Source organism: Sabethes cyaneus, chromosome 3 (genome assembly GCF_943734655.1).
Source record: "Sabethes cyaneus chromosome 3, idSabCyanKW18_F2, whole genome shotgun sequence".
Taxonomy (NCBI): domain Eukaryota; kingdom Metazoa; phylum Arthropoda; class Insecta; order Diptera; family Culicidae; genus Sabethes; species Sabethes cyaneus.
In genome coordinates, this window is record NC_071355.1 from 130,516,467 (window position 1) to 130,540,286 (window position 23,820).

Below are 23,820 nucleotides of genomic sequence, written 5' to 3' on the forward strand. Positions count from 1 at the left end.
CAAGGAATCACGCGCTTTGCCGGAAATTCTTGTTAGCAAAAATAGTTTTAAAGTTTGTTGCTCTGGCTCTGTAGCTGCCAGGATTTTTAAGAAATTTACCCCATCGACGAAGGCTGATAATTTCGCAGCGTCTCCGTCGAATGGTGTTAAGATAGACGCAGCTAGCTTAACGTTGAATGAGTTGTCGTTTCCCGGCATTTTATCTTGTTCTATTATGTTTTTACTTAGTCTTCTAATTTTTATGCTGTCTTTGATGTACGCTAAAGCATTTCTCGCTTGTCTAACGTAGTTGGATAATTCTTTGTCTGGAATTTTATCTTGGTTTTTTATGAGCAAGTCGTCAATCTCCTCATACAATTCAATAGCTTTTGCTAAATGGCCCTGCAGAGTGTTATTTGATATCGTTTGGTTAATTGATTTCCTCAAATTTTGCTCTAATTTAATTAGTTTGCCTAATTTCTCGATAACTATATTACAATCTTTGGTCATCACTCAGGTAAGGTATACGGAACAAAACGAATTTCACTTTCGATTTATGTACACGTCATGTAAAATGTAAAATTTCAAGAGCGTTTTTTTTGTGTATGATGGATACTCATCTGGCTCGTGTTGACGATGTGTTGGCTGTCCTTCTCCTCTGGCTCGTAGGCATGGTCATTCCCTTCTGGCTCGTAGGCATGGTCGTTCAAAGTTGCCGGTGTTGACGGTGTGGTTTACGGCCCTGGTCTCGCTGATTTGCATTTTTTGTATCACTTATTGTTCGCTGTGTGTTGCCATCTGTTACTGCACTATTTTTTTCTCGCTTATTGTTCGCAGTATGTTTCTGTCTGTTACTGCACCCTTTTTTTCCACTTATTGTTCGCAGTATGTTTCTGTTCGTTACTGCACACTTTTTTTCGCTTATTGTTCGCAATGTCACTTGAATGTCACAATGTAAATTGTTTTTCGCTCGAAAAATATCAAAATTAAGAGAAAAGTTGGTAAAACTTCAAGCTTCAAGACATTTTTTCCTAAAAATTATGGTTTCATCCCCGCGATTATGGGATGTTTGCTACACTTGTAGCTCGTCGTGCTCTAATGTCCATTTCTCTGGTCACTAGTGAATATATCACCCGCCTAAACTTATAACTGAGCATCTTGTACACGATGTAAGATTAGGCGGGTGGTATATGAGAAGCAACAAATTCTACAACTTTTAAAAATGGTCTCAAATTTGCAAATGTTGACCGATTTGGCTGAAATTTTGACCAAAGTCTTAGGATTGAATAAAAAACAAGTGATGTTGAGCTCAGGAATGTAGGTCATTTTTAAGGTCACTTTAAGGAGCGCTAAAGTGATAAAAATTTCATTTTTGTAGTCAAATTTCATATTTAATTGAAAAAATCTCGTTTAACTTTTGCAGAACCATAGTGAATGTGTATATATTCTGAAAGCTTGTCCTCTAAGCTTTCCAAAAATGTATAACACACTTAAAATTGCTTGGAAAATTATTGAGTTATTCATGATAGTATGTGTACACCTAACCAAAAAACGTTTTTTTTGCAATAACTTGAAATTTTGGGGGTGGTAGGAAAATTTCAAATGTGTTTTTATGATGTACTAGGTGTGACTAACAACGTACACTAGGTCACTTGCAAAGTATATTAAAAAAAATTTTTTTTGTCACACCGTGTTATTAGAGTACAGGAAAATTACGGGGCTAATGCAAAGATCCTATCAACTCTGTAGCGGCACCGCCCAGTCGAGATGATGATGGCCCACCACACACCCCGTACATGGGAATTGGGCGAATTTATCTATTTAGATATTTAAATTGTTTTGTCTTTCCAGTTGTTTTCACACATACACCTTCTTCATTTGTCAGTTTATCAGTTTTCGTGATTCACTTCAAATAGTTTTTATATTCCCATGTACGTCCATTAACTTATTTAAATTTTTACTTAAGTTTTTGGAGCGTCTTAGTAGAATACGAAACCTAAAAATAAAAAAAAAATAAGAAAACTTATCCAATTTAATTCTACTATGTGTATTTTATTCAATGACACGACTTGCAGGCTTTCGAAAACAGACACTGAGGAAGCCTGCAAGTCGTAGGCGAAATACGTATCTGTCATTGAATAAAATACACATAGTAGAATTAAATTGGATAAGTTTTCTTATTTTTTTTTTATTTTTAAATTTTTACTGTTTGCAATTTTAATTAAACCGTATTTAACTTCATCAACCTGGGGAATGGGACTATTTCAGGAACAGATCCTATCCCCGCACGTATGAGTCCGTTGAAGGGTTTTAGGGGCCATCCATATACCACGTGGACAACTTAGAGGGGGGTGGGGGGTATGAAAATGTCCACGCTTGTCCACGGAAGGGGGGAGGGGGTATGGAAAATGTCCACGTGGACAAGTTTTTTTTCTTACAAAAAATAGAAATTAGAAACAGCAATGTTGAATTGATTCTACATATGTATTAGCATTAACCATTGATCAGTGATTGTTTTTGAGCTCAAATAAAGATTTATCTTCTGAGGCATATGTTGACCTAAACACATGAACCGATCATTACAAAGACACACATCTGGTATAAATCTTATCGAAAAGATTAAGCCTGCGTTAGTACACATAGCTGTTGAACCTGCCGAACCTGACATTTGATGTAATGCAGTAATAAAGATGTTATTATTGTTTTACAATCCTTGCCCTCTTTTGAAAATGATAAAGGTAACAGAAGAATCCACGAATATTCACCAGTCACGTGACTCATTTATCATTAAGGTCGCGCTTGCACCAAATGTGGATTGTAGTTTGCCTCAAAATCAAATGCAAGGGCATCCATGGGCAACGTATTTCCAAAAGGATTCGCCTGCAGAAAATTTTATGATTCACATCGCATCGGAAAGGTCTTGTGTTGTATTGAAGTAGACGGCCAAACTAAGGTGCTTTGGTTAGACAAAGATACTCTGGACAGAGATGAATCGTCAAGCGAAAGTCAAGTTGAAACGGACTTTATTGTAGTCGATAATAATTTGCAGTAGACAAGATCACAAGAATTAAGGTTCTAACACCTTACATACGGATTATAATACGCTGCGGAAAATTGACGGAAAATCAATGGAAAAACTCAGATTTCCTCAACGACTGAAAATCCGTATGCCTTGTGTCGGAGACTGGAGCTTCCATTCACGTAAGCTTTTTCAATAAATACTGCATAAATCAAGTTGAAAATAAAATTTAGCAGAATGCATTTCAGTTTTGTTAAATTTGACATAAGCAAAAAAAATGTCCACGTGGACACACAGGGGAGGGGGGTGGGGGTTGAGCCAATGTCCACGCTTGTCCACGGAGGGGGACGGGGGGGTTGAAAATTGGTATTTTTCTGTCCACGTGGTATCTGGATGGCCCCTTACCGCACCCTAACTCGCGTTGCTTTGGTTGAATGTCATACGTGGCCCAGAGATGTTTATTACGGCTATTGTCTTCATCATCATCATCAAAACAAATGTCAAAAAGTTTTTACACATAACATACATTCACAAAACCTTATTCACTATTACACTTTTACATATAAAGATTCGAACATACGAGGATTGGCTTGTTAGGCCAGCATCGTACACAGGAGCTAACTAGGCAGGCCGATAGGTATAAGTAAATAATTCAAATAAAACAAAGCCATGGTTCCTTACGTTTCACTATTGGGACTTGGACTTTCTGATTTTAATTGACAGATTACGTAGCCAGCTGTGAAATTATAAGGCAATTGCGGAGCTATCGCTGCAATTTTTTGACTCTAAAAGCCTTTCCCAGCCGAGAGTCAAACAAACGATCACTAACTTGTTTGACTGGGGGACCTGCAGCCGCAAGTTTATCGAGTCTGCTTTGATAAGCGAGTTAGCGTGCGTTTGAATCATAGTAGAATCAGGCCATAGGGTGTTTGCAGAGCTGCAGCTTGACAGCTCCATATAAAATATTCGGACTAGAATGTGCAAGATTTCTACGTAGTACTACGTATTTAATTTCTATGCTAGGCTTAGGGTTGGGGTACCGGGAGTACCGGAACCGGGAATACCGGTACTACCGGCTGATTTTCCAGTACCGAAATACCGGTGCTGGCACAAGAGAAAACCGGTACTTTCGGTACTGATCAATTATGCATGTTTTCTAACATTCGGCCGTAAAATCGAAGATAACAATTTTAAAATAATTTCTAAACCTACGCGCTATATTTTGATAAAGCTAGCGGATGAGTTACTACAACGATTTAACACCAGTAACGAGATTAAAGAAATTGTTGAGCGTTAGTTTTTGGAATGAATATGACTAGCTGATCATGAAGGAAAAATTAGAACGGACTTCAGTCGCCTATAGCTGTTCAAGCTTTAAGGAGTTCGATTGTACCTGTATACCAAAACACTCTGAGGAATGAATTCGCTTCGATGTAACTCAAGGATTGAATAGCAAGTAGGGGATGGGCGGTAAAGACGAACACTGCGGGAAAGACGGACATTTGTCATATTTCATAAACAATAATTTTTTGAAGCAAATCAATGATGAGAAATGTTTCTATAGACTGAATTAACACTTTTGAATTAAACTGCCGATTTTTAGCAGCGCAGCTGTCAAATTTATAAGCAAAACAAAGAAAAAATGCGTATTTTCGCTAACCGATGTAATTTTGTGTGTGAAGGAAATAGCTGGTAAATCGTTAAAAAACAACATATTCATGCTAAACCGACGACATTGCGTTAGTTTGACCCTTCACTGAATATCCGTTGGAAAACTGGTGAATTTTTAAATATTCAGTAAAAAGTTATTGAAGTTTGAAAAAATGGTATCCAAGTCAGGAAAGACGGACACCCAACGGTAGGGAAAGACGGACACATAAATTTTGAACCCATTTTGCCCAACAACGATTTAACATTGCAAATACTTACTTATAACAGTTGGAATAGGCCAACTTTTAGAAACGATTAATTTGTCATCAATTAAAATATTGAAGGGAACCATTTTATTTTCTCGCTCAAAGGGGGGATCGGGAAGGGGGTTTTCCCAAACCAATTCTTTCCTAAATACATGATGAAATATGTTAATCTTTCTTAATACTGATAACTCGACGACGCGTGACACCTTTTTGCTAGCGTCCGTCTTTTCCATATCAAGTGTCCGTCTTTCCCGCCCATGCGCAGAAACTCTGATTTATACATAATGTTTATAATATTTAAAAAAGCATAGATTTTGGAAGAAATTTTCTGGCACACGTTGCAACTTTATTAGATAGGGACTTAAAGGTTCAGTTTGTACGAAAATTGCGATCAATACAGTTATATTTGAGTAGATATTGAGTCTTTAACTTAACGTGTCCGTCTTTACCGCCCTTCCCCTATGCTTTTCGGTACCCTGGGTACAGCATGTCCTTCAGCGATACATGCTGAGAAAATATTTTCAGCGTTTGGCAGATTCGTTTTCGCATGGTGAAAAGTACATTGAATATTCTGTGCATCTTAAAGTTGAATTTTGCAAGCTTCTCCTCTAGCAGCATACAACCGGAGGGTCGTGTTGTATCAAAAATTTATCTCCACTGTACTTGGTTCTAGGCTACTTCATTGGCCTAGGCTACTTGTCACCAATTCATTGAGCTTCTCGAAGTCGGCTTCAACCTGGTCGTTGGGCCCCTCTATTCATGGTATTGGCGGGTTTTTTGAAAAGAACAGATTTCGGTGCACAGTCATTCGTCATCCTTGCGACATTGCCAACCCATCGTATCCTCCTGACTTTCGCCAGATGTCGTTTGGAATCACTCCAATTTTTGCAATCGCTAGCTTTGTTCATTTTTACAAGGGCCCTATTCTCATAGATCTTAGATGAGAATACAATTAGCGATTTTGGAAGTACCTGGTTGACTCCTGTTACCTAAGTGACAGTACAAATGAAATGGTAACTGCAAGCTAAGGTGAAGTGATTTAAGAATTGGACCTCAAATGAAAGTATTAGCAGGTTTTTCAAAGAACAAGAATTTTCTTTTTAAAACTTTGAGTACCGGTACCAGTACTGATCCTTCCAGTACCGAAATACCGGTTCTCAAAAATCCTGGCGGTACTCCCAACCCTAGCTGGGCTGCACTTCAGAAAAACGGAATGGGAATATGTAACGAAAAGTGGACACTTTTAACTCAGACATCCAATGTTACTACTACTACTACTACTATTTTCCTTCATGATCAGCTAGTCATATTCATTCCAAAAACCCGAATTAATCCACCTAGCGGCGTGACCTAGCCTTTCTACTGCCACAATAATCATTATTTAATTTCTCAGGAACTTAATTGTAGATATATAGATGTTATATTAGACTATATTTTTAATTATCCGTTCCGTATTCCATAAAATACTTGGGTCTTTCCTTGGGTGCGTAAATACATGTAAGCGTCATTTATGTTACTTGATGAACACCTTATTTAGTTTTATAATATTTGTAGAAAAATAATGTAAACACAAAAGATAATTTTTACAGACTTGAATGAATATGTATAGAAAATTAGAAATTAACCCTCTAACGGGCCTACAGACGGCCTTAACTTTCGGGCTTCATAGCCACATACGAAACTTGTTTTGAATTGACAATATGAAGTATTTGTTCATAGCAGATTTTTTGATATTTTGATATTAATACCATGCATTCAAAAGTTAGCATCTTTGAAAAACAAGAGTTCAGAAAAATTATTATTATATTTCGCGTTTGAAGAAAAAGGATATCGACAACAAAATGATTGATCTCAAAATTTTACTATTGGTTTGCTTGGCTTCAATTTTGCAATATATCTGAATTAGAAAAAAATTACTGAATAGAGCATTAGATATGAAAAAGAGAAATGGAACTATTTCTTAGCTAGCGCTCCTTCAGATAATTATTTTTGCATGAAAATCAAAACTTAAGCCTCTTTTGAATGTACTTTCATGAAAAGATAGTCATTAGCTTGATCGCATCGTTTTTACAATGTTAGAGGGTTAGGATAACAAGATGAGGTCGAAAAATAGTGCCAAAGCTGCGCCATAAACATGCTTGAGAATGGGAAATACGATCGATATGATTCCCAGTGCTTGTCTTTTTTTGATTTATTTATTAAAACATGATACATGACATAAGACATCTGTCCTTTAAAATATCACTAACGAAAACAAATCCTACAAAATTTCTACCGTGCAACGTTTACTTCCTATTTTTCATATAACATTTCTAAGCTCTAGTATCTATTGATTGAAAAGAGCATCTATTGATGCGCAGAATTTGTTTGGAATTTGTACAAATTTATTTGGAAAAATCAACTCACTAGTATTTTTGATTCTATACACCACTATACCTACATGCTTAAATAAACTGCTTTTCTTCGCTTTTTGCTTTTCTTGTACAATTGTGAGTAACAGCAAGTGAAGAAAATGACAATTGAAATCTGAAATCAAAGAAAGAAACAACTTTTCGATTGAACTCCACTATTTAATATTTATTTGCAACAGATACGTAGTTCACCTACGACGTGCAGGCTTCATCAGTGTCTTATTTCAAAGCGTATACGTATCTGTCGCGAATAAATATTAAATAGTGGAATTTAGTCGGTAAAAGTTTGAATGGAGCATGTTTATGGCGCCGCTTTTGTTTATTTGATCTCATCGTTTCCTAAAACATCTAACGTATAAACGATACTATCAAGCTAATAACTATTTTTTCATTAAAGTTTATTCAAAAGAAGCTCAAGTTTTGATTTTCATGCTAAAATAATTAACTGAAAGAGCGCCAACTAAGAAAAAGTCCAATTTCTCTTTTTCGTTTTCCATATCTAATGCTCTACTCAGTTATTTTTTCAAATTCAGTTTTTTTTTGGATATGGAGTTTGAAAAATAAGGAACGGATATTTAAAAATATAGCCAAGTTGATTATAGATGTTCCTGAGAAATAAAAAAATAATTATTGCGGCACTAGAAAGGCTAGACTAGAAAGGTGAAGCATGCAAAATTTGGAAATGGAGAAATAAAAACTCTAGAAGTTATGAATTTTTATATCGAAGCGTGCACGTTAATGCAAACGAGCGAACGAGCGCTCGCGCTTCAACGACACGTTAGCATCAAAGGCGGCCTCGTTATGAAGCTGCCCGTGGGTTAGAACATCGATTGAGCATAACCGCTCGCTTCACATTAACACACGCGTTGAGACATAAAAACTCATAACTTCCTGAGTTTTCATTTCTCCATTTCCAAATTTTGCATGCTTCTTCGAGAAAGACCAACAAATATTTTAAAATAAAAAAAATCGAGAAAAAAAAGTTCCAACTTTGAAAAAATTGCAATTGTTTATAAAAATGCACTATTTAACTATTGAAAAACAATCGAGAGGAAGTATGGTATACCAACTTGGAAAGCTTGTGGAATAGTGAACATATCTGGTAGAAAGTCATTTTTTGATATTACAAACTATGTTTAAAATCAGCATTTAAAAAATAGTAATTTTTTCGGATAACAATACTTTAAAAAATCATATCTTGCGAATCCCAACAGTAACATCGAAATAGAAAAATACGTGTCGATTTTTTTAACAAAGAACGTAAAAAAAATATTCGGAAGAGAAAAAAAATTTTGATGGTAAGTTTCCCGTGGAATGACCCATATATATTTTCATACTTTTCGATGATGATGGCTGAAGAAGAAATTTATTGCGTGGAGTGTAAAAGGCAGGAGGTTGATCCTAATAAGGTTTTGACATGTTTGTATTGCTTTTCTAGTGCACATTTTAAATGTCGCAATATAATTGGTAATGCAGTTAGACGTATGAAAGAATCACCCTATTTTTGCTCGGTGGATTGTTCAGTTACGTACCAACGAATTATGGAAATGAAGCACAACAATCTGTCCATGGTTTCGGCACTTGCTACTGAATTGAAAAACGCTTTTGTCTTCCAAGTTTGATGATATCGTAGCCGATTTTTCGGAACTGAGGGCTGAGAATGAGCTGTTGAAACATGAGGTAAATGCGCTTAAAAAATCAAATTCAACACACACTGATGTCGTCCGCAAACTCGAATCAAACGTCGATAAAACGAATAAATTGGCTACTTGTAACAACGTAATGCTATTTGGCGTCCCATCTGCGCCCAATGAAAATACCTCCGAGCTTGTGCAAAAAACTTTGGCTTCTCTTGGTGCGTCGACAGGTACTGATTCAATGGCATCTTCCAATAGAATCTTTACAAGTATCAAATCTGGAAATCCATTAGTTCCGATCAGAATTGTTTTTAAAAATGCAGAAGCTAAAGAAGAGATACTTAGTAAAAAAAGGCTATAGGCCAGTTACTCTCAACATCGATTGACCCTTCACTTTTTCTAAATGGGAAAGCTACCACTGTTTCGATTCGCGACGAAGTAACTCCGCTTTCGTTAGAAATCATAAAAGAACTTCGGGAATCACAAGAAAAACATAACATAAAATATATTTGGACTGGTAAAGGTGGGATGATATTTGCAAAAAAGGATGATGGTGCGAAACCTGAGATGATAAGAAATCGAGCTGACCTAGAAAATTTTATGGCACGCCCGATAAATCTCTTTGTTTTGTCTCCCTCTCCGAAAAGGAAAAAAAATACAACTGATAAAAACCAAAACAAAAAAAAATAAGATAAGTTTTAATTGCTTACAAGTTTGTTGAATAATAACAATTAAATGGCCACTAGACAAATACAAAATCACATTCATGAGTGCATTGATGATTTCATGATCCAGTATCAAAATATGAATGGTAGAAGTTTACGGATTCTTCAATGGAATATTCGCGGGATGAATGTAATTGAAAAATTCGATAATATATTATATTTCCTGAACAGCTGTGATGTGATAATTTATGTCATTGTAATTGGTGAGACGTGGATAAAGGCAGATAGCACTTAAACTTTTGAGATTCCCGGTTACTGTTCTACATTCTCATGCAGGGACACGTCTCACGGAGGGTTGGCATTATATGTCAACAACAAAATAGTGCATAACATCAAAAATAGTCTAGTTTCTGATGGATTACACTCCATTCACGTTGAGCTAACTGTTAACGGGTTTTGTTATGATGTTATTGGTATCTACCGACCCCCTTCCTTTGATTTTCACAAATTTCATGACATCTTAGAAGAGTGGTTGCACAGTTCTAAAAAGAGTATTCCGTGCTTCATTGTAGCTGACGTTAACGTTCCTGTCAACCTAATCAACAATAATGTCGTGGTTAAATATAAGAACTTATTAGAATCATATGGCTTTATATGTTGCAATACAATCCCAACTAGGCCAGCCAGCAATAACATTCTCGATCATGTAGTCTGTAAGATACATGACGCCTTTTACCTACGTAATGATACAATCGTTACCGATATAAGTGATCATTCGCAAATTTTAAGTACCATACGACTTACTGGCAGAAAGCAAAGGCAGGTTCTTACTAAAAAAGTTGTAGATAATATGAGGCTTGCTAGCATGTTTAATGAATATATAAATAGTGTATGGTAGCCGCGTGTAGCCATTTGAAAAGAACACACTCGCGTGAACCGAGTAGACTTACTTCGAGGTTGGAGTACTGGTTATTTGTGATATCGATATGAATTAAAATTAGACGAAGTATAGATATACATGCAGCTGATTATTAAAAGTTCGATGGGGGATTTCTCTCTGGTGTCCGGGGTGTCTGCGTGCAGATCCCAGATCAAATCGAAGTGTCCGCCCTGGTCGGTTCTATAATTCTGCTCGATTTATTGGTAGGAACTAGCCCTTTTATACAGGATTTTCCCTTAGCTAGCACAATCGGTCAAATACCAATACTTAATACTATTGCCTCCAAAATATTCAATGTTTATCAACATTGGCAGCTATTGTACTGAATCGTACTTTGTTTTTGTTTTGGACCGCGCCTTGCCTGTGTGATGCCAGCGCACAGAGGAGTAACTAGGGCAAAAAGCTGGCCAAAATAAGAAAAACATTTTTTTCGGTCTTCTAATATAATATATATTTTTTTGTATGCTTAAATAGATGCTGCACAAAGTACTCTTAGTCAAAACACGTAGAAACATACCTGTAAGTTTTGGCAGGTGTACAAACATTGACAATATTTGAAACATTTTTTTGTTAAATCAGCAAGCATCAGGAAACGGATTCCATCAGAAATAAACAAAAAGATTAATACAGGATATTTATCAAAACATAGATTCATCATAAGTAATTCTAACTGGTTTGTAGGAAGAAAATTTAAAATTTTGAAAATATGACTTGTTTTCAATAGTTTTGTCGAACAACTATTTTTTTGCAATTTTGTGCTTTTTCAATGGTAAAAAAGTTATCAAATCTTGCAGAATCTGGTCATATATTCTATGGAGGAATGAATCTTTGTGGTATTCTGAACAAATCGGTATGTAAAGCTCATCCGGAAACGTCCGGACTGGCATTTGCGACCCTTTTGAAAATTATATGTTTCACACTGTTTTCAAGGAAATTTCGACAATTCGCATCTAGTTGCGTACTATCTTTTGTGCAAGATAATTCACCTTGAATACAATGGGCACATTAGCCCTACTACATGTCTAGGGATTATGAGGCCTGTTCTCCAGATGTGTCACTAATTGAATCAACATTCCCATTCAACAAAATTCGCTGACAAAAATAGTAGGAAAAATGTTAGTTGAGTAAAGACGGTAAAGTATGTTATAGTATGTATGGCGTGATTGTTATTTGACAAATTTCATAACAGAGGTTTTATATCACAGAGAAGACATCTGCGTTGATTTAGCGTCGAAGAATCAGTCTACTCCACTATCAACAATTTGGTATTAACCAATATCATTTTTTTTATATGAATCAGAGACAAACAAGATACTTATTGGTTTGCTCAGTAGAATCCATGTATAGCCAGTGTGTCTGCAGTGCTCGTGGTAAACATCGCCCATTTGAAAATTATGTATTTACATTGTATGCGCATATGTGTGAGTGATCGATTCGAAACGGGAATCTGATTGTCAAACTAAAAAGGCAACCCAATGAAAAATCTTTCTGCTTTTCCGTAAACCACGTAGGATAAATCACCCGATTTGGTCGTTTTGGGGTATTTCGTCGGCAGGAAAATATTCTATTGGATAATCTGACAATGTTGTTCCCGTATCCAAGACACGAATCAGCAACATGTTTGCCACCAAAATATCCATGAAATACCAGCGTCACTGGCATTCTATATATATTTCTTATACTGTTTGCTCATGCATTTGTAGGTTTTGGAGAAGGCTGCAAAATAGTGACTAGAAGAAAAGCAGAATCTGCACTGATAAGTGAATTGAAACGACTAGTAATGGCACCAGTTTGTTACAAAATTAACTATTTTTACTTTTCACTTCATATTCGAGCGAAATATTACCTAATACATAAGAAAATAATTTTGGCCAGCTTTTTGCCCTAGTTACTCCTCTGTGCAGCGGCGCGTGCCGGTTCGGAGCTGGAGCAAATGCGCACCAGCAGCGATGAGTCACATCGTCATCGCTGCGAGTGGCGTCGTTCACTCCGCATCATAGACGCACATGCAGTATAACGCGGGGCTACATGCATCACACAGCAGCGGGCGTAAACCACTCGTAAATAAATAGCGGTTTACTGTGTACTGTTTTATAGTACACGGAGAGTGCGTATAGCACACCTCCCCTCTTAAAAAGCATGATGCATAGAATAGGAATCATTCCAATAGCTGTCCATGTTTTACAATTTTGATTGATCTCTATTGTGTTTGTATGTAATGTTTCTATTTCTTTTCTTTTTGTTTAGCAAATATGATAGTTTTACAAAATTTGAATTCTCTTCCAGTAGTATTTGTAACATCTAACACTTCGTAAAAAAAATTTTTTTTTTCTTCACTTCTTAGCTTTACACTTCTTAGTCTACTTGTAACTTTCATTTCAATAATTATTACTGTATTTTTAGCTTAATTTGGTTACTAATAACTTGATGGGAAAACAATTGTTTTTTTTCTTGTTTGTTTTGTAACTATTTAATCTATCGAATCATATACATATCTCGAAGGAATTTTTGTAAAGTTCAGCTGTAATATAATTTCTTCCATCTTGTTGAAAATTTTTTTTTATATAAATATTCTCTTATTTCATTTGTGCTTATGGATTTCTATAAAATTTGTGTTTTTGGTTTTTTCTTTTTCTTTAATATATATTTGGTATTTTGTTGGTCTCTTAAAAAAAATTTCTTAACTATTAGATTTTGCACTTAATGATACTTTGAAAGGGATACTTTTAAAGGGTTACTTTAGAGGATGCTTTTAAAGGATTACTTTTGAAGGATGACTTGTAAAGGATGCTTCTAAAGGATTACTTTTGAAGGTTGACTTGTAGAGGATTGCTTTGAAAGGATTATTTTTAAAGGATTGAGCAGTCCTTCTGCTTCTTTTGCTATAAATTTATTTGCTGTTTGTTATTTGCTATAAAAGATTGAAAAATTGAAGTTACTTTTTCTCTTGTCATCAATATTTCTGACGGATTCGAACCATTAAAACATTTTTACTTATTATTCTTGAATTCATTATTCTTAACTCAATATACATTGTAATTCTGTAATATTTATTGTCGAGTATAATTATGCTACATGGAAAATAATTTTAGTAACATATGGTGTTAACTATAATTTCGAACTGTGATTAAGGTAACTGTCTTTTTGTATTCTTTTTTTTTTTTGTAATATATGCAAAATTCTATATTATTTTTTTGTGTATTTTAGTAATTGTTGATTGAATCAAACTTGTCTATTGAATGGAAATTTTCATTTGATTAGATTGGTTAGGTATTGGTTGTTGGATGAAATACAAATGATTAATGCGTTATGATTAGTTAACTGATTTTTTATTGTTGGATTATTGAACAAGGTATGTTTTAAATGGTTGTAATATATTTTAGCTTGTATGTTTTTGTTTTTATTGTTTGGCAAGAGAATTGTTAGAAAATTGTAGTTGTTTCTTTAAGCTGTAAAAGTGTTATTTTATAGTTTTTTGTTATGGCTGTTATGGATGAATGTTGTTTTATGAGTTTAATTTAATTGGTAGTAATAATTCGTTAAAATATGAGAATAGTAGGAAAAGTTTATATCGAAAAATTTTTTTGTTATTTATCTGTGGTAGATATATTTCTTAGAATAGTACTCGCAATATATCGTAAGTTCATACTTTTTAAATGTCTACTTTTAATACAGGTAAAAATATACATTTTCAAACTGAAATCAAAATATTGATTTGTATTTTATTCTTATATTACTAAATCAAAGTTTTGTGTGTGAAATTTTGTTTATAACTTATTTGGTAAAAAAAAATTTTTGTTCTTTACTTAATTTTTAAAACTTCATTGAGTTTCATAAGGCTTTATTCATAGCTAACTTTACTAGACTAAAAGTAGTCTACAATCCAATTCAATTCAGCATTTATAACATGCTATTATATCTAGAAGAGCAAACTGTTTAAGGTTTGACTTCCATTTTTATTGTATGAAGTGACACATTCTCACATTCACATCGTACATTATCTCTCTTTCATACTGTAACATCTGGAAGAGCAAAACTTTTTAGATTTTGACTTCCACTATATTGTCACTTAACATCACACATTCGTTCTCGTATTAAATTTCATGCATATAGCTTAAAATGATATGCACCTGTAAAAAATTCTGCGTATACTGATAAAAAAAATACGCCTTTGAAAAAAATTGTGCATACTTATTGTACACATCTCTTTAACGTGACACAACAATGCGTTGTTAAATGTTGCGTGTAACTTTTATGTGGTGGGATTTCTTCTTTTCATATTATTTCTCTTTTCAATTTAATTTAATTTTGTGTTTATTGACGTCCTTCTGGTCTTCTTATGAGCCAGGCAACCGGGTAAAATATAATATTCAGCTAATAGATTCTAGTATCTATGCCTACTTCTTGTACTGCTTCGATCCAGACGCTTGAGTCTGCGCAGACAACTTCCACCTCCCGGGCATCCGATAACCTTTATTTTGGTTCGGGCATCTGGGGCTAATATAACATATATAACTTTTAATAGGCGCAGGCCTGCTTTCCTAATTTCAAAATAAAATGCTCCCAGGAATATAATTATTTTATTTTTCGTCTTTATCTTTCTTCTTATATTCTATACCTTACTACGAATTTCAAGTTTGTGAAAGGCTTATGACTAAGGCCTCACAAGACAAGCTTCTAGCACTAGCTTACACTATGCTCTTTATTAATTGTCAGCAATTGAAAGGAAAAAAAAAATTCTTACACAGTAATTGTGATAAAATTTGGAATAGTTGGGTAGTTTTGGGATATTGTTACTTCGAAGGTTTGGGAAAGGTATTGCAAAGTAACTAGGAAAGTAGCACATCATGGTGATCAGTCATGTGTACTAAAGTAAGGAATTAATAGGGTGGTGTTTTGAGGATAATTGCTTCATTTTTATTTTTTTATCTTCACATTCTCTTTTCATAAACAAGGTCAATTTTGCCTTAAATTGTACGCCTTTTAAAGGTTATACGTTTTCTTTTTGGTAATTAGAAAACTGTAATAATGTTGATTTATTGTTAACACATATAGGTTCTTATGTGCTATAATTCGGAATTTTTATTTAATGTATTTTCATTAAGAGTTATATTAAGGGATATTTTTAAAAATATTTTAGTCTATAAGTAAATTTAATTTTTAAATTAAGTTGTTGGTAAAAGAAAATTTAATATCAAAAGAAAATTCAACATGTATTCATAACCTTTGTCGAAAAATAATCGCTTTAGTATGCGAACGCAACTACTCTTCCTCCTATATTCAATTCTATCGCCTCCTCGTGCGTCAATATACCTTTAGAAGTAGTTATAAATAATATGGATGTAATGGATTTTGATACTGCGTGCATCAATTGCACTATATCTTTAGCCCTCACATTAAAATTGTACATAGTTTCAATATACTGTAGAACCTTATTTTTGATCGCATAATGACTACCTCTTTTACTCAATATTGCAATCATCTGTCGGTTTTCTAAAATTTCCAGAACACTCTTTTCTACTGAATTTCTAACTTGCAATGTTGTTGCTGGACTCTCTACTTTCTGACCAATTATCCGACGCAAATCGTCAGCCAATAAATTAGCCATGATTAATTGAATAATTTAGCTTCTGTTGTTCAAAAAATAAAGTCGTTTAACTGTAATTTATAAGTAATACTCTGGATTGGTTAGAGTACTTTTGATATCAGCATTCGTTCGTTCAATCTTCGTTCGATGATAAATTTTATATCATAAATGAGTTTTAAAATGATAGTAAAAAGTTATTTTAAGCTGTATGTTTTAAATATGTATTAATTAATTTTTATCTTTTAATATTGTTTAAGTGATTAATGTTAGTTAATTAGTAAGGTAAAAATTCATGAATTATTTAGTATTAGTGAATATAAGTGTTATTTAAGTTTGATTTTTATTTTTAAAAAAAATTGTTCAGTTATTAATTATTGGTACTGAAACTCAAATTAAATTTTGAGGAAAAAAATGATTTTAATTGTAAGTATTTATTATTGTTTTTATGTAAAATTTTAAACTATGAAATGATGGTTTAATTTTGTAATTTGATAGTAAAAAAAAAAATCTAAAATTAAAAGGAATAACCTTAATTTGACTATTTAATTATTTTTGGTAGTGGTAACTTTAAATTTAATGAAAATAAAAGTTGCTATAATTTTTATAGACAGTTAGTTTAATTACAGTTTGATAAGATTTTAAAGTTAATATTTGTTTATAAAAGGTGTTAAAAAAAATCTATGCTATTCTTATTTTCATTTGGTAAAAAAATTTTTTAAAAAGAATTATTCTTTAATATAAAGGTTAAATTGAGAATTGGTAGTTTGGTAGCCATATGTTAAGTTCGCCTTGATTCTGAATTAAAATTTTTATTGTAAGTCGTACTGCATTTCCGTAATCTGTTAAATTGTAGTATACATTGTAATTAGTTAAAAGAAATCTGGTGTTTTGAGATTTATATAAAAGATTTTTTTTCTTTGTTTTTGCTTTAACAGGAGGATTTTTCATAATCTTTCTTACTTTCACGCAACGAGAATTGTATTTTTTTTTCGCGCACTTTTAAGTATAAATTTCTACTATATCTAAAATGTCATACCAATTATAATTTCTCCGGTTCGCTGTTCCAGGGCCTCATGGTGTGCCAGGAACTGCATATCCTCAATGATTTGTTACTTCCTGGTTATGGTAAATTCTCCATCCATCGGCCACTTGTTTGTTTTTCTCGTCTTCCATCCGATGAAAACAGTACTGCTGTCAACTTTGACGTCCTTGGAGTCCTCCATGGTTGAATAGATTGTGACTTCGTCGATTTACTTTTCTGAATTATCCATTTTCAGATATTGTAGCTGTTGTACATTCTTCACTATCACTGTTTACCTCTTCCATGGGCGAGGTAGTTGCCCTTCTTCTCTTTCTACTGAAAGTCACTTTTTTTTCATTCTATTTTCAGAGGGTTTACTTTTTCGCGTGTCAACTGTATTTAACTTGTGGTATTAGCAGGCGATCGCGTTCACTTCACTTGGTCCATTGTTTTATTATATTTTTTTTCTTACGCTTCTTGAAATCGCGTGGATGGCTCACTGCACGTTGTCGTGCCACTGTCAATAGTTCCTATGACGTCTTCTGCTGCTTGTAAAGCCACTAACACTACTTTAAACTATTCCCTTTTCGTGGTAATATTATTTTGAATACTTTCCGGCGTCCCCGGGCATTCTATATCCGATAAATCGAATACACTCAATGTTCAATACTCAACTTTTGAATGAATTCTGATGTTCACATTGAGGTTCTGTTCGTGGTAAATTTCAAAGCTGATGCGCGCATTATCGGCGAGGCAGGCGAATAGTGTATGTCCATGAGGGATGTTCATCGATTCAAATGATCACTTTTTCGCGAATTCTTTAACCACTGCACTGCACGGTATCGTGCCACTGTCAATAGGTCGCCATATGGTAGCCGCGTGTAGCCATTTGAAAAGAACACACTCGCGTGAACCGAGTAGACTTACTTCGAGGTTGGAGTACTGGTTATTTGGGATATCGATATGAATTAAAATTAGACGAAGTATAGATATACATGCAGCTGATTATTAAAAGTCCGATGGGGGATTTCTCTCTGGTATCCGGGGTGTCTGCGTGCAGATCCCAGATCAAATCGAAGTGTCCGGCCTGGTCGGTTCTATAATTCTGCTCGATTTATTGGTAGGAACTAGCCCTTTTATACAGGATTTTCCCTTAGCTAGCACAATCGGTCAAATACCAATACTTAATACTATTGCCTCCAAAATATTCAATGTTTATCAACATTGGCAGCTATTGTACTGAATCGTACTTTGTTTTTGTTTTGGACCGCGCCTTGCCTGTGTGATGCCAGCGGCGCGTGCCGGTTCGGAGCTGGAGCAAATGCGCACCAGCAGCGATGAGTCACATCGTCATCGCTGCGAGTGGCGTCGTTCACTCCGCATCATAGACGCACATGCAGCATAACGCGGGGCTACATGCATCACACAGCAGCGGGCGTAAACCATAAATAGCGGTTTACTGTGTACTGTTTTATAGTACACGGAGAGTGCGTATAGCACAAGTGTCGGATCTGTGAATGACGTTGAAAATTGCTTTTTTAAAATAATCACAAAATACAACCAGTTGCTTACCTTGTGCACAAAAACATTTGAAATTGAAATGACAGCTAAAAATGATTATTGCCCATGGATGACGTTCGAATTATTCGAAGATTAAAATCAAGTATCTAAAGAAAGTTAAAAAACATCCTAACGATGCCAGTCTACGAGCTATGCTTAATCATATTACAAGAAAAGTAGATATGACAAAAAAACAGAATAAGAAATCTTATTACGAAAAGCTTTTGAGTACTACTTGCCATTCAAAGCTCTGGAAAAATATTAATGTGTTATTTGGGCGTTGCAAAGGAAAAGAACAAATAAACCTAATTGAAAACGGGAACAGAGTTTCTGATGCGCAACACGTCTGCGAAATTTTTAACAAATATTTTTCGAGTATTGGTGCGAATCCTGCAAGCAAAATAAGTCCAACGAACGCTAGCCCTACTAGTAATATCAGATGTGTCTCGAACACAATCGTTTTACGTCCCGCAAGCGCAAATGAAGTCAATGCCCTAATTAAAGAGCTAGATGCAAATAAGAGGCTGTGGACCAGATAACATAACAGCAAGAACAGTTAAAAATAATCCTCAGGCCTTTGCATCAATTTTAAGCCAAGCTTTCAATGAAATTATTGACACTGGAGAATATCCTAATTGTTTAAAAACTGCAAGGGTAGTGCCAATCTTTAAAACGGGTAATCCCTTGGATGCGTGCAACTATCGTCCAATCTCTACATTATCTGTCTTCAACAAGATCTTAGAAAAATTGCTCGTTTCTCGGCTATTAGATTTTTTCAAAGCAAATAATGCTCTTTACAAATTTCAATGCGGCTTCAGAAAGCAATACAGTACTATGACAGCCATAACAGAGCTAGTAGACGGCATAATCAATGAAATTGAGTCAAAAAAACCTGTTGGAGGATTATTTCTAGATCTCAAAAAAGCATTTGATACGCTTAATCATAATATCTTACTACAGAAACTAGAATTATATGGTACTAGCTGACCCGACAAACTTCGTATTGCCACAAATTAATCTGTGTTGTACATAAATCATGAATATCGGATGATCTTTGTCACTTCTCGAGTTTTGCAAGCCCCCCAGTGGGCGGCGCTTCCGACGGCGGGTCACCGGCAACACTCGCGACCGGCTCGTCCTGAATGATCTAGTGTTACTATAGATAGTTTTTGTGGTCTTGTTATTGATTAATGTTTTATGGAAGAGTCTCGAATTTCTCGAGTTGGATTAGTTTTTGAGTTTCGCAAAAATTTTTGTTTTATTTGTATGAGAGTCCATATCCCCCTACCACAGGGGTGAGAGGTCTCTAACTATCATAAAATAAATTCAAGACTCAAAAATCTCCTACATGCTAAATTTGGTTCCATTTGCTTGATTAGTACTCAAATTATAAGGAAATTTGTATTTCATTTGTATGGGAGCCCACCCTCTTAAAAGGGAAAGGGGTCGTAATACACCACAGAAAAAAAATTCTGCCATCTAAAACTCTCACATGCCAAATTTGGTTCCATTTTCTTGATTAGTTCTAAAGTTATGAGCAAATTTGTATTTCGTTTGAATGGGAGCCCCCCCCCCTCCTAAAAAGGTAAGAAGTCCTAATTCATAATGGGAAAAATGGTTGCCTCCAAAAACACCCACATGCCAAATATGGTTCCATTTGCTTGATTAGTTCTCGAATTATGAGGAAATTTGTATTTCATTTGTGTAGAAGCCCCCCCTCTTGAAGTGTGGAAGGATCCTAATTCACCGTAGAAAATATTTTTGCCTCCAAAAACCTCCACATGCCGAATTTGGTTCTATTTGCTTGATTAGTTCTCGAGTTATGGGGAAATTTGTATTTCATTTGTATTGGAGCCCCCCCTCCTAATGTGGGAAGAGGTCCTAATTCATCACAGAAAAAATTCTTGCCTCCAAAAACACCTACACGCCAAATTTGGTTCCATTTGCTGGATTAGTTCTCGAGTTATGAGGAAATTTGTATTTCGATTGTATAGGACCCCCCCTCCTAAAGTGGGGAGGGGTCCCAATTCATCATTGAAAAAAAAATTGTCTCCAAAAACACACACATGCCAAATTTGGTTCAATTCGCTTGATTAGTTCTCGAGTTATGAGGAAATTTGTATTTCATTTGTACAGGAGCCCCTCCTCTTAAAGTGGGGAGGGGTCCTAATTCACCATAGAAAATTTTCTTGCTCTCGAAAACCTTCACATGCCAAATTTGGTTGCATTTGCTTGATTAGTTCTCGAGTTATGAGGAAATTTGTATGGAAGTCCCCCCTCTTAAAGGGGAGAGGAGTTATAATTCCTCTTATAAAGAGGGGAGGGGTCTCAATTCACCATAGAATAAATTCTTGTCACCAAAAAAACACCCACATGCCAAATGTTGTTCTATTTCCTTGATTAGTTCTCGAGTTAGGAGGAAATTTGTATTTCATTTGTACAGGAGCCCCCCCTCTTAGAGTGGGGAGGGGTCCTAATTCACCGTAGAAAATTTTCTTGCCCTCGAAAACCTTCACATGCCAAAGTTGGTTCCATTTGCTTGATTAGTTCTCGAGTTATGGGGAAATTTGTATGGAAGCCCCCCCTCTTAAAGGGAACAGGAGTTACAATTCCCCTTATAAAGAGGGAGGGGTCCCAATTTACCATAGAATAAATTCTTGTCACCGAAAACACCCACATGCCAAATTTGGTTCTATTTGCTTGATTAGTTCTCGAGTTATGAGGAAATTTGTATTTCATTTGTATAGGAGCCCCCCCTCCTAAAGTGGGGAGAGGTTCTTATTCATCCTAGAAAAAATTCTTGCCTCCAAAAACACCTACATGCCAAATTTGGTTCCATTTGCTGGATTAGCTCTCGAGTTATAAGGAAATTTGTATTTCGTTTGTATAGGAGCCCCCCCCCCACTTAAAGTGGGGAGGGGTCCCAATTCATCATAGAAAAAAATTTTGTCTCCAAAAACACACACATGCCAAATTTGGTTCCATTTGCTTGATTAGTTCTCGAGTTATGAGGAAATTGGTATTTCATTTGTACAGGAGCCCCCCCTCTTAAAGTGAGGAGGGGTCCTAATTCAACATAGAAAATTTTCTTGCCCTCGAAAACCTTCACATGCCAAATTTGGTTCCATTTGCTTGATTAGTTCGAGTTATGAGGAAATTTGTATGGAAACCCCCCCTCTTAAAGGGGAGAGGAGTTATAATTCCCCTTATAAAGAGGGGAGGGGTCTCAAATTACCCTAGAATAAATTCTTGTCACCGAAAACACCCACATGCCAAATTTGGTTCTATTTGCTTGATTAGTTCTCGAGTTATGCAGAAATTTGTGTTTCATTTGTATGGGAGCCCCCCCCTCTTAGTGGGGGGAGGGGTCTCTAACCATCACTAAAACCTTTCCTGGCCCCAAAAACCTCTACATGCAAATTTTCACGCCGATTGGTTCAGTAGTTTTTGATTCTATAAGGAACACAGGACAGACAGACAGACAGACAGAAATCCTTCTTTATAGGTATAGATAAGAGGAGTCGCAAATAACATTATCCGCAGTTATTTAACCAATAGGACACAATTTGTAATAATTGGTGATGCACGCAGCTCACTCCAGAAAATTGAAGTTGGTGTGCCGCAAGGTAGCAATATTGGTCCATTATTATTTCTAAGCTACATCAACGACATTGGAAGTTTAAATTTGAGAGGGATACCAAGGTTATTCGCGGATGAGACGGCATTGTTTTACCCTTGCGCTGACATTGGCAGTGTGATATCAGCAATGGAACAGGATTTAAAAATTCTGTCACAATATTTTGACGCAAATTTGCTTTCGCATAACTTGGCAAAAACCAAATATATGGTAATCCATCCACCTAGGAAAAAACCAACCGGTCACTTAAACCTGTGTGTTAATGAAACACTGATAGAAAAAGTGGATATTTTTAAATACCTGGGTATTTACCTCTACGTTGTCTTGGGATCAGCAAATTAGGCATTTGCAGCAGAAGATCTCATCTTTATCTGGTGCCATGAGGAAAGTGAGTTGCTTCGTTGCTAGAAAGGCACTGTTACAGTTTTACTATGGTAGCATCCATTCCCAAATCCAATTCTTAGTAATAGCATGGGGTCATGCCTGTAAATCAAAACTCAAAAAGATTCAAGTCTTGCAAAACAGATGCTTGAAAACCATATTTAAACTGCCAATACTCTATCCAACTGTCCAACTGTACTTCAATAATAGCCACACTATATTACCTGTCCTCGCCTTACGTGATCTGCAGACTGTTATTCATATTCTCAAAGTCATAATATCTCACCACCATAATATGATTTCAAATGTTGGCAATAGATTGCATAATACTCGTCGAGCAAATTTCATACAGCGTAGCAGAGCCACTACAAATCTAGGCCAGTCGCGAATTTCATTTTTCGGTCCCTCAACTTATAACACTTTACCTGATGAATTAAAACAGATCACCAGTATTAATGTCTTTAAATGTAATGTGAAAAAATACCTCAAAACTAACATAAGTAATTATATAATCTAGCCGTATCAACCTACCGTATGTAAATTAAAACAATATTAAATTTGTTTTTGTTGATTAAAACCAGTAGCCTAGTTTATTTTTGTTTTTAGTTTAATGTTAAGTTTATTTTTTATTTTTGAGCCCCTTAAAAGGAATCATAAATTCCACTGGATGCTCATTGTGTAATAAATTAGTATTTATACCATTTTTGTTAATACCTCAGCTATAAATTTGTGTTTAGTTTGTTCGCTGTCCAGTTTTTTCCTACTAGCTGAGGTCTGTAAGTTGCCGATACCAGGGAGCTCTCTGTGTGAGCTTTTTGGTAACGGGGGGGAGTTGTGGAGGGTTAATTAAAAAAAAGACATTAAAGCCAAAGTACGTTCATCGCAAAAATGACGTGACATGCGAATGTCCTTCACTTTTAACGTGAATGGCAATAGGCACGTAAGTTAGCGGTCTCGGTTCACTATCTATTTGCTCCGAGAAGGTTTTACTAGTTTATTTTCACGGCTTATAAGCGGAATACCGCTTGTTACATAGCAGAAAATATAGCACTGCTATATAGACTGCT

General features: G+C 35.3%; 1 protein-coding gene across 1 annotated transcript in view; it reads right to left on the bottom strand.

Annotated features, from left to right (window-relative positions):
- Nucleotides 1–23,820, bottom strand: part of LOC128740138 (inactivation-no-after-potential D protein) — a 348,822-nt gene that overhangs the window by 197,417 nt on the left and 127,585 nt on the right. The gene's annotated exons all lie outside the window — the stretch shown is intronic.